Source organism: Pinus tabuliformis, chromosome 1_1, assembly GCF_031772625.1.
Source record: "Pinus tabuliformis cultivar Carrire ecotype Pingquan chromosome 1_1, CPIR1, whole genome shotgun sequence".
NCBI lineage: Eukaryota > Viridiplantae > Streptophyta > Pinopsida > Pinales > Pinaceae > Pinus > Pinus tabuliformis.
The window spans coordinates 798,681,063-798,694,663 of record NC_142297.1 but is presented as its reverse complement, the minus strand read 5'-3'; positions in this window follow the sequence as shown (position 1 = coordinate 798,694,663).

Here is a 13,601-nt window from a genome sequence, read left to right as displayed (position 1 = left end):
AGAAAGGGAATGTGAAAGAATTTCTTTGGCTATGTTTGGAAACCCTAATTCTGAACAAATGAGTCTTTTGCATATAGGGAGTCTTCCTAACCTTGATTTTGTTTGACACATGCTATATTCATAAACATGTACTTGACATTTATATTAGCTAGTCTTTAGTTACAGGTGGATATGCCAAAGGATTGGTATGTTTATGGCAGTGTAATGCAGGAGTTGCATGGTAAGAGAGGTTGCCATGAAATATCAAAGAAGGCTCAGGTTGAGCTTTCCTTCAGAACCTGTTGTGGCCAGTAACAACCACCCTTCTTATTTAGTTTTATCACTAATACTAAATAAGTGGGGACCCTTATTCAAAAATTCTTTCTTCCGTGGGTGGCTAAGATCAAACAGCCGATGGATATGGGCTAGCGGTAATGAACTAGTCTCCCTGCCTCCGGGCTGGCCTAACTGTTTTTTTCTCTTGGCTGGCTGTAGTCCATCCTTCACTCCACCGGTGGCACGGAAGGGATCAATAGCCGAGAGAGCCCTATCCAAAACTTCCCAGCCTTCACCCCCGATCGAGCTCTCTTGGTGTGATTTTCACCTTTACTGGTAGCTGTAGGGCTGACTAACCACCTATCTGTAGGGTTTCATAATGTCCTCTCTTGCTATAGGGCTGCCTAAATATCTCTCTTGCCTGATGTTATCTCTATCTTGCCGTATTAAAAAAAATTAATTAGGGCTCGTATTTCCTTTTTGAATAAAACTTACTATCATCAACTTAGGAGAATACCCTCAAAAAATCTAAAAAAACTTAAGTTTTATGATAAGTTAGAATAAAATCACTCTTAAAGAGTGTCACATTGCAAAAAGGTAATGGATGCATTCATGCAAGTGGAATTCTAAGTTGCAAAATCGTGATGCAAAGAGCAAAGAAGTATCCATACCAGTGTTAAGAATATCATGGGAAAGAAGGGTAAAGCTCCGAGTTCTGAAGACAAAGAAATGACGCCCTTATACACAGACACCACCTGTAACAAAGATGTCGGTATTACTACTTAGGAAGGCATGTACAGTCTACTCGAGGAAGAAAATCCCAAAATGGTGGAGGTTACAGCTACTACAGGCTCACATGGGTCTTCTAAGGCGTCAATTACAGAACTAGCATGTTCGTTCTTGCACTGGATAGCGGCAAGACTCAAAAATCTTCCATATATGGACATGGTCAAATGGGTATTGGATAATGTTGATATCATGTATAGAGAATTTAAAGCTCAGAACTATGAACTCATGGAGTCGTTATTTTCACAAAATTTAAGCTTTATATCCTCTAACAAAAAGTGTGCAAGAGGCAAAAATCGCACCAAGGAAGCCTGGATCGAGAAACGGAGGTAGTTTCCGATGCGCGATTAGCGACTAGTGCTAATCGCGCAATGCTGGGAAAAACCCCTCGAGACGGAAAGCCTCTAATTGTTCAGTCGCCTGTAAGCCCAAAAATTTGTAGGAAAAAGTACTAAAGGCGAAAAGCAAAACTTGAACTCTAAAACCAGTGGTATTTATCGGAAATATCCTTAAGTGGTATGAAGATATGTACAGCATCTACAGACAAGCTGGAGATAGAAGGCTCAAGAAAGGGCAGAATCCATCAAAAGGTTAACCAAGTTGAATTGGGATTCTTACTGGACGTACTTGGTAAAACCACACAGCCAGTGCATGACTCTCAAATGTATCATTAATTCTACCGAGAAGATGGTGCCATCTCTTGCCGATTCCGTTTTCACTAGACAGCTAAAGTCAGAAGTCGGCCAGCCAACTCTCCTCAAGCAAATGCTGAATGCTTGCAACTACAAGGAACATATACATAGATAGTTAGTTGCCAGTTTTAGTTTTATATTCAGTTTTAGTTTTAATTTTGCTTTATTTTTTCTTGTCAAAATGAGGACGGTCATTTAAACCGTATCCTACATTTTTGTAATAAATTATTTTTAGATTTAACTAATAGTATTTAAACCCTTCTCATGCATTTAGAGAAGGGTCCTGAAATTTGTCAAAAACTTGTCTTCAAAACATGCACTTTTGCACCCTCTGAGGAGGTTTTGATGAATGAATGGAACAAGATTTATTGATATCTACGTTTAATATCTACTACTGATGTTTCACTTTTGTACTCTTAGTGGATGTTGGATTAAGAAGAGATAGATCATTATTGCTTGAAGCTCATGAGTAGAACTAGTTATAAATGGTACTTTTATCTCTTAACTATTTCTGCCTATGTGTTAAAGTGATATTCATGTTCAGTGATTTATATATGAATGCTTAAATGCTTGATTTATCATTTGGAACTTTTGTACGGTGATAGCTATTAATTTATGCTTAATATATGAGTAGCTTATTATGCGATATGTTTTTCACAATTGTTTCATCTAACTTTTTATACGAAATGGTTTATCTTTATTGAATTCTTTTCTCATAGCAGTTGAATGATCTTTATTACCAATTTCCATTTGAAATCATTTTAGATTGCATAATGGAAAGATTAAATCCCGGGTTAGTTTAGAATTAGATATTTCTGTTCATTAGACTACAATTAGATTAGATTTAGAATAAAAGCATTTTACTTAGGAATTATTAGGAAGGAAATATCAATTCTCAACACACACACACATAAATTGGGAAACTGGTCCCATATCCCCAGTCGGACCCACTATACCAAATGGAAAAGGAGCTGCTAACCAAGGTCCGGACTGGGTGGGTATCCCCCTTGTTGTAGACCCGATTTTCAGGGCTTCAACATATTTGGCACTAGAATGAGGGCATGAACCTCGAACTGTGAATGGCAAGTAAATATAAATCTAAATACCATTATGAGAGTAAATCGCCCTCACCATCTCCCCCGACTTCTCCATCACATTTAAAATCTTTAAATATTGAGCAAGAAGTCAAAAGAACAACAACCATTGCCACAAACTCGAATATTTTAGAGAAATCTACTATTGAACCTCCTGAAGTTGAATCTTTGATCCATAAACTTTAGCGATTTTCTATATCACCCCAAAGATTTGAAAAATCTCAAGGTAGTGTGACTTCGAAATATAACCATCCTCACCCTCTCACTAGATTAAAGAGTGAAAAGTTTGGTATTGAGCCAACTAAGTTACCTCTACCTACAAGGAAAAGAGCAAGGAATTCACCTAAAGGGTCTGTTAGCGAGACTCTTTCGTCATCATCATCCATCTCAACCTCTCCACCGCAAAGTCAACCATCCACCCCTCCACTTCAGATTATTGTCCACCAGTTCACTAGAATTTCCACATCTCCTTCTCAATCATCTGGGACTGTAATATCCTCATCTTCCCAACCGCAGGGATCATCTTCTGCGCTTTCATCTGTTAGTAGTTCAGTGATGGCCCAATCTCCATGGAATAACCCAGGGGTAGTCTTAATTCCTACGCCCTTGAGTCAAATACCAGCCCATCCTGAAAAATGGTTGTTGAAGTTTAATCCTGAAGCATGAATGCTAGCAGAAGAACGTATAAACAACGTTGTGTTATCTATAAATCTCAATGGAGTTACTAATGAAGACACTGTTGTCTGACTCTTTCCTTACACTTTGCAAGGAGCAGCCGGATCATGGTATTTCTCATTACCATCTAGATCTATCACTAGTTGGGATACTTTCCAAGAATAATTCTTGACTATGTTCGGTGATGACAGGTCTACAGCGACACTGATCAATGACCTGTCTAACCTTAGGGCTGAGTCAAAGGAACCTATCAAAGATTTTAATTTGTGTTTCAATAAACTGTTGAACAAAATTCCTACCGCTTCCAAGCCCAGCGAAGAAGCGCGAAGTGAATGGTACATCTCTACTTTGCCATCAAACATAGAAATCTTCATTGATAGGGCTAACAAAACGAACTTAGCTGACAATATGAAGGAATCAATAGCGGTAGAGAAATATATCATAGCCCTAGAAAAGAAAAACGTTGTTGATGAATGAAAATATAAGAAGGTTACTTTTAAAGAAGATCCCAAGAAAAAACAATCGAAAGACCCATTCGATTTAGAAGGATTGCAGAAAGTTTTGAAAACCATGTCTAACGAAATGGTTGACATTAAGAAACAAGTAGCAGAAACTTCTTCTAAAAAGCCTTACAAGCCTTATAGAAGAAATCCTTCGACTGATTCAAAGCCTCCCAATTCTATTACAAATGCTGAATGAGAAGAAGAAGAAGAGGAAATAGCTACTGAAGAACCTACTGATGAAGAAGAAGTTGTAGAAGTACAAGGTATGTGGGATTTGATCCTCCCAGATGAAGAGGATCAAGAGGCATCGCCAGTTAGTACTAGAAGTAGAAATCAACTCGATCCTTCTCAACCTACTCCTAAGCCTAAGCTCAATGCCTAAAGATAAAGTCGCAGCAAAGAAGACATCACCCAAAGTGACTCAAACAAGCCCAGTCCAAACAGATTCACCAACTCCATCTAAAACATTGATTGTTTCGGATGAAATGGAGTATAATATTATAGAAGACATGAAGAAGACTAGGGCTAACATCACTTTTTATGAATTGAGCAAGTTAAAACATCAGCAAAGGTACTTTTGAAAGAGTTACATGTAGTACAGGTTGCACCTTTGCCCGCCGCTATAATCTCTCAAGCTTCTCACGAGATGGGAAGACCTCCAATTAATGTGACTAATAAAGTTGATCCAAATGATATAGCTTTAATTGGAGGAAGGTCAAGATCTCATACTCCCCCACTTCTTCTTACTTATGAAGTTTTGAACAAAAATGTGCATAATTGTTTAGTGGATTATGGAGCTTCATCTAATATCTTATCTAAATTGATATGCGCAAAGTTGAACGTTCAACCTCAGAAATCTGCAGTGCACATAGTTCAGCTGGATTGGTTGCAAGTTGAAGTGATCGGCGAACTAAATCAGGTTACCATAAGGCCGTCATCTAATCCAAAGGTATGTCAAGTTATCGACATTTTAGTTGCAGATATTCCAGAATTTTATGGATTAATTCTTAGTTGAGATTGGTCAGAAAATCTTCATGGATACTTTGCAACTGATTGGTCGCATATGTGGCTCCCTTACAATGGTAAACCAAATCAGATAAAGGTTGAGAGAGAAAAACATCATAAATATATAGTAACGGAATTGGAAGGAGAAAATGAACCTGTAGCATACAACAACAATATAATTGGCAACTATTCTGTTGATTCTTTCTTAGGAAATTTTAATGCTAATACTTCGCCTTACTTAGAACATTCCGTTTTATCTCAAGTAGAAATTTTTTCTCAAACAGATAGTTCTAAATGTATTAATTTTATAGATAGTCTTGTAAATAAATCTTTATTTTGGAAGTTATTTTTTTACGATTCTAAGTCTAATGAAGGAGCAGGAGCAGGATGCATGTTAATCAGTCCAAAGGGAAACAAAACTATACTAACTTGTAGACTTGAGTTCGATTGCACTAATCATACTACAGAAAACGAGGCTTTAGTCCAAGGATTATACAAAGCAATCAGATTAGATATCGAATATCTACATGTCTTCGAAGATTCTGAAATTGTAATCAAACAGGTACGCAATACTATACATTGTCTATCAGGTCATTTAAAGCATTATCAATCTTTAGTACAAGACCTGACTGAACATTTTATAGCATTCAATATTTCATCAATTCCCAGACTCCAAAATGCTAGTGCTGACCTCTTGGCAAACGTAGCTTCCAAGCTCATTCCCTCAGAAGACTATAGCCCCGATATATTTTCAATCGAATTAATCTTTAGACCTTCGATCCCTGATAACAATAACAATTGGAGGATTTTTAACGTCGATCCTGATATTGTAAGCTTCCTCACATCAGAGGGATCTTACACCAATCAGATAATTGATGAGGACCAACATGACAAACAATTGCAACAAGATATCACTAATAATGCTATGCCAAAATCAGTAGTCAAATTAGAAGACCTATATGATTTGAAAGATCGATTCAAAAGATCTACCAATTCAAAACTTCAAAGTTCAACTCTGAACTATGAATTAATAAATCTAGGAACTGATACCAGGCCGCAGAATATCAACCTAGGTCTTGGCCTAGCTCCTGAAGAAAAATTAGCATATGTTCATCTCTTGAAACAATACAAAAGTGTCTTTGCTTGGAACTACGATGAACTTAAAATTTACGACACTTTTATCATCTAACATACTATCCCAATGATAAACGATGAAAAACTTGTCTAGCAAAGGCTGAGAAAAATCCATCCTAATCTAGAAAACCAGATCAAGTCTGAACTCAATAAATTATTGAAAGCCAAAATCATTTTTCCCATTCTACATTCTAAATGGGTTTCCAATATGGTTCCCGTAAGAAAGAAGAATGGAGACATTAGAATTTGCATTGACTTTCGAAATCTTAACAAAGCCTGCTAAACGAATAATTTCCCTTTGCCTCCTATGGACCAGATATTACAGGCAGTTGCAGGGTCAAAATTAATGTCTTTCTTGGATGGTTTCTCAAGCTACAACCAAGTTTTGGTTCATCTCGATGATCAATTAAAGACCACGTTCAGAACCAAAAGGGGTACTTATGCATATCAAAAGATGCCTTTTGGTCTGATCAACGTTGGAGCCACATTTTAAAGGGCCATGGACATCACGTTTAAGGGATTAGTAAACAAATCAGTATTAATCTACTTGGATGATATAACTGTATATTCCAAAAAATGAGGTAATCATCTCAGAGACTTATAACAGATCTTCCAACGTTGTCAAAGGTATGGAATTTCACTTAACCCAAAAAAGTTTTTTTTTTGCATTAAGTGAAGGAAAACTTCTTGGTTTTATAGTAACAAAATCTGGAATCCATATTGATCCCGACAGAATCAAGGAGATTTCCGAAATACCTTTGCCTCACAACAAGAAAGCTATGCAATCCTTCCTTGGCCAGATTAATTTTGTAAAGAGATTTGTTCCAGATTTTTCAAGGATTGTATCTCCCTTACAAGCAATGATTAAAAAGAATTCAATCTTCAAATGGGGCCAAGATGAATACGAAGCATTCAATCTGATTAAACAAGCGATTGTTAACGCTCCATCTTTAGCAACTCCAAATTTTTCCGATCTTTTCATTTTATACACATTTGCCTTAGATAGATCATATGCTGCGATACTCACTCAAGCAAATCAAGACAAGGCAAAAGCCCCAATTGCCTTTTTCAGTTCAAATCTACAAGGGGCTTAATTAAATTATTCAGACGTAGAGAAACAAAATTATGATGTTTTCAAAGCGATTAAATATTTCAGACCCTTTCTGCTTAAAACCCATACAAAAATCATAGTACCGTTTTCATTGGTAAGAAATCTCTTAGTACAGAAAGACGTGGGTGAGAAAAGAGCCAATTGGGTTACTGCCTTACAAGAATATGACGTTGAAATTAAACCAACAAGTATTGTAAAAGGTAAAGGCTTTTGTAAAATGTTGGCTGGAGCATCGCTTATTTCTGAAATGCCATCTGCAGAGATACAAATGTATGAGGTAAGCCTAAACAATGTTGAATCATTATACGCTGATATCATATTTTATCTAAAGAACAGATATGCTCCTTCAAACCTTGATTATACAAAGAAAAGAGCTCTAAGGTTGAAGGCTAAGCAATATCAGCTCATGAACGATGTACTTTTTAGGATGAACTATGATTTTGTTCTCCTTAGATGTCTTGAGAAATTTGAAGCTAAAAAGGTGATGCAGGAACTCCAAGATGGACTAGCAGGTGGACATTATGTTGGAGATGCTACTGCACATAAAATCCTGTGCATAGGGTACTATTGGCCTACACTATTCAAATATGTGCATAGCTACGTAAGGAAATGTCAAGTTTGTCAAACTACTGCTGGGAGACAAAATAAACCATCGTTGCCTTTGTAACCAATGAATATTGGCCAACCTTTTGATCAATGGGGATTGGATATAATAGGTGAGATCGTTCCTCGCTCTTCTAAACAGCATAGGTATATCCTTACAGCTACAGATTATTTCACTAAATGGGTAGACGCAGTTCCTCTCAAAACTACTAATGCCGAACACATCATTGATTTCATAGATCAGTTCATAATCACCAAGTTTGGTTTACCCTCTGCTTTAATGTTTGATAATGCATCATATTTCTCTGGCAATGTTATGACTGAATTTGCACTCAAAATAGGTTTTAAGCTTAAATACTTTGCCAATTATTACCCACAGGGGAATGGTTTAGCTAAATCAACGAATAAAAACTTAATTAGAATCATTAGGCGAACCATTGATCAAACTCATAAGAATTGGCACAAATCCTTAATATATGCTTTATGGGCAGACCGAATAACGTAGAAAGCCTCCATTGGCACTCCTCCCTTTAATTTAGTTTATGGGAAAGAAGTGGTCCTCCCAACTCAGCTAGCGATTCCTTCTTTGGCCTTAGTTCAATATATTGATGAAACACCAACCTATTCCTTACAACTAAGGCAACTGCAAATCCTTAAGCTAGAAGAGCAACGAGAACAGGCTAAAATAACTCATGCTCATCACCAAGCGTTAGTAAAAGCTTCTTTTGATTCAAACATGATATCCAGAAAGGACTTTCAGATTGGAGATTTAGTTTTAAAATGGGACAAGGTTGATGAGGAAAATGGAAAACATACGAAATTTCAACGAATGTGGCTTGGCTCTTTCCAAATTGCAGAAATCAGAGGTCCATCTACTTTTATGTTACAGCATTTAACAGGAAAAAGAGAGTCTTTACCTGCTAACGGGCAGATCCTCAAAAAATACTTTCCATAGGAGATCATTCTTCTATTTTTGTAAATTATTTTTTCCTTTATTTTGATAATAAAACCAGTTGTAAATGGTTACGTTTGGAATTCACGAAAAAGACAAGTATTTCTTTTAGATTTTGTTTTTTTGCTTGTATAAATAGAACTGATTTAGAAAATTTGTCATTATTATTCAAAGATACAGTCAAAGGTTATAAACCTGAAAATGATACTAGTTTCAACCTTGTAAATTTTGATAAAAAACGACCTTTAGTGGGAATTTGTTTTATATCAATCAAATGAAAGGTATTAATAACAAAACGAAGATTCTCTGTAGAAAGGCTCTTTCCAAAAACTCTACCATTGTCATCCAGAGCTATTCTTAAGGAAACAATGACTTCCTCCCCACCTAGGGAATTATGAGCTTCAAGGAATAATCCAGCAATACACTTTAACTTAAAGAATAAGAGGTCTCATCACGAGCCGACTTATCATGATCATAGATATTATAGCTTGCTAACTTTGCCAAAACTGCATACCACAACAGGGCAATGACTCAGGATTATTACAATCAAAAGACAAGGGGTCTCATCATGAGCTAGCTTGTTCAGCAAAGTTATAAATCAAGTGAATGACACTGTCATAATTTGGCTACCAAACCAAGGCATTGTTCTTTAAGGATTAAAAGAAAATGAAAGCAATAAGTGTGGATATGGATTTCTCTTTGAAAATTGTATATTTCTCCAAGTAGGATACATGATCATTGCTGGGTAATAGGTAACCCTGTTGAGGCTATAAACGCCTGCTGGCAGCAAAGGCTCTACCTACGACAAATGAGCATATTTAAAATGAATTTACAGAGAAGCCTTTGTTTTTTATCTTTATAAACCAAGTAGTGACTGATGTAGATACAATGACTAGCTTTAGGAAGTTAATAACCAAAGTTAAACATAGAAGGAACAAACTATCATTGACAACTAAAAGCATGATGTACTTTATCTTTCTATAATAAAGTTTGATTTTCTAGAAAAATTTCTTGTTTTGGAAGTTTAGAAAATTCAAAAGAGAAGCATAGATAACTAGTTCTTCCAAGTGAATCTCTAATTGTTGTGGCCAGCAACAACCCCCCTTCTTATTTAGTTTTATCACTAATACTAAATAAGTGGGGACCCTTATTCAAAAATTAAAAAAAATTAATTAGGGCTTGTATTTCCTTTTTGAATAAAACTTACTATCATAAACTTAGGAGAATACCCTCGAAAAATCTAAAAAACTTAAGTTTTATGATAAGTTAGAATAAAATCACTCCTTAAAGAGTGTCGCATCGCAAAAAGGTAATGGATGCCTTCATACGAGTGGTATTCTAAGTTACGAAATCGCGATGCGAACCATGTATCAAAAGACCCTCATCGCATCTCATGCCTCAAACATCACTAAAGCTGAAATGCCTCAAACCGCCGATATGCGATGGCGCATCTGGCAAATCGCATTTCACAGAAAACACAACAACAAATGATTTTCATATGCAACGGATTTGTGATATTGCGATTTGCGATATTGCGATCTGCGATATTGCGAAGCAAATCACAAAATCGCCTCATCGCAGATCTATAGGGCTCGCCGTTCAAAAAAGCTTTTTCCATAAATCAATGCCCAGTTATGCGCGTTAATATTAATTAATGAGTTAGTTGGAAATCATTAATGAAATATGGTTTTGATTTGATCGAAGAGCCATTTCACGTAAGGTGATATATTTTATATGTTTTCTACATTTAAAGCTTTCCCATCACATTTTTTCTTATCATTACTCTTACCTCATTTGTAAACTACAAGAGCAAAGAGCAAAGAAGTATACATAGCAGTGTTCAGAATATCATGGGAAAGAAGGGTGAAGCTCTGAGTTCTGAAGACAAAGAAATGACGCCCTTATACATGGACACCACCTGTAACAAATATGTCGGTATTACTACTTGGGAAGGCATGTACAGTCTACTCGAGGAAAAATCCAAAAATGATGGGGTTACAGCTACTGCAGGCTCACATGGGTCTTCTAAGGCGTTAATTACAGAAATAGCATGTTCGTTCTTGCACCGAATAGTGGCAAGGCTCAAAAATATTCCATATATGGACATGGTCAAATGGGTACTGGATAATGTTGATATCACGTAGAGAGAATTTAAAGCTCAGAACTACGAACTCACAAAGTCATTATTTTCACAAAATTTAAGCTTTATATCCTCTAACAAAAAGTGCGCAAGAGGCAAAAATCACACCAAGGAAGCCCAGATCGAGAAACAGAGGTAGTTTCCGATCGCGCATCACTGGGAAAAACCCTTTGAGATGGAAAGCCTCTAATTTCTTAGTCGCCTGTAAGCCCGGAAATTTGTAGGAAAAAGTACTAAAGGCGAAAAGCAAAACTTGAACTCTAAAACCAGTGGTATTTATCAGAAATATTCTCAAGTGGTATGAAGATATGTACAACATCTACAGACAAGCTAGAGATAGAAGGCTCAAGAAAGGGAAGAATCCATCAAAAGATTAACCACGTTGAATTGGGATTCTTACTGGACGTACTTGGTAAAACCACACAGCCAGTGCATGACTCTCAAATGTATCATTAATTCTGCCAAGAAGATGGCGCCACCTCTTGCCGATTCCATTTTCACAGGACAGCTAAAGTCGGAAGTCGGCCAGCCAACTCTACTCAAGCAAATGTTGAATGCTTACGACTACAGGGAACATATACATAGATAGTTAGTTGCTAGTTTTAGTTTTAGATTCAGTTTTAGTTTTAATTTTGCTTTATTTTTTCCTGAAATGAGGATGGTCATTTAAAGCATATCCTACATTTTTGTAATAATTTATTTTTAGATTTAGCTAATAGTATTTAAACCCTTCTCATGCATTTAGAGAAGGGTCCTAAAATTTGTCAAAAACTTGTCCTCAGAACATGCACTTTTGCACCCTCTGAGGAGGTTTTGATGAATGAATGGAACAAGATTTATTGATATCTGTGTTTAATATCTACTACTAATGTTGCATTTTTGTACGCTTAGTGGATGTTGGATTAAGAAGAGATAGATCATTATTGCTTGAAGCTCATGAGTAGAACTAGTTATAAATGGTACTTTTATCTCTTAACTATTTTTGCCTATTTGTTAAAGTGATATTCATGTTCAATTATTTATATATGAATGCTTAAATTCTTGAGTTATCATTTGGCACTTTTGTACGGTGATAGCTATTTATTTATGCTTAATATATGAGTAGCTTATTATGCGATATGTTTTTCACAATTGTTTCGTCTAAATTTTTATATGAAATGGTTTATCTTTATTGAATTCTTTTCTCATAGAAGTTGAATGATATTTATTACCAATTACCATTTGAAATCATTTTAGAATGCATAACGAAAAGATTAAATCTCGAGTTAGTTTAGAATTAGATATTTCTATTCGTTAGACTGCAATTAGATTAGATTTAGAATAAAAGCATTTTACTTAGGAATTATTAGGAAGGAAATATCAATTCTCAACACACACACACATAAATTGGGAAACTGGTCCCATATCCCCAGTCCGATCCACTATAACAAACAGAAAAGGAGCTGCTAACCAAGGTCTGAACCGGGTGAGTATCCCCCTTGTTGTAGACCCGATTTTCGGGGCTTCAATAGAACCATGGGGATTGATTCATGATGTTTGTTGTTAATCTTGTGCTTTTGGTATTTTGTGATTCTTGCGCTTGATTTGCATTTTTTATGTGTATAATGCATAGCTATTCCACTTTGTTGTTGTGTCGTGTTATTATTGGTTTTCATGGTTTTTCTTCTTGTTTGTTTCTTGGTATTGCTTTTTATGTCTTGAGTCTTTGGAATTGGTTGGGAAAGAGGAAATTTGATGGAGCTTGGAGAGAGTTGTGTGGTACCCAGCAGGTAATGTAAGATTTGGATGAAGCTTGGTGTATGAGTAAGACAGTGGAAGGTAAGATTGTGACAATTGGTTGGACTGGCTAGGTCCATTGTGCGAAATGGACGATGGCTATAAAGTCATTAGAAAGGTATCCAAAAGAGGTAAAGTAAATGGATCTGTGGTGTTTGATGCCTTGGCTATGTTGGGAACTGTTGTTCTCAATGTTGTGCATGTTGTGCATGAATAAAGGAAGTTCTCTTAACCTTGACCTTGATATATGGTAATTATTTTATGATCATGATTATGCTGATGTTTATATACGTATACACGTATGTATGTATGTCGTGTTCCGATAGGATGATGATTGTTTTATGCTAATGATTATATATGTATGCATGTATGTATTTGTGTCACTGTTTGACAGGGTTGTTAAGGATCATTCTTGTGGAGGAATGATTGCTTACTCAAGTGAATGATAGGAAGAGGTCCTTGATCATGAGGAATCAAGTGGGAAGAGTAGTCATGAAAAAAAATGAGGTCAGTATCATGTGAATATGAATTTATATTGTATGCTTGTATTATGCCTATGCTTATGTTATGGTCAGGTTATACCAAGGGATACAACAGCAAAATGAAAGCAGTGTGGCCTGCGAAATGATAGGACAAGACACAATAAGACACTGGAAGCAAGGTTGCTTGGTAAAGACAATGTGGTTTTGGATGTGTGGTACTATTGTTGAGCACACGTTGTATATGTTGTGCATGTTGCATATTCCATATTGTGCACATGCAGTGTTGTGTATACATAGCATGTGTACATGTTGCTTATGCAACGTTATGTATAGGATGGTACATATAGTGTTGTACAAGTATTGCATATGCAGTGTTGGATATGTGGTGCTATG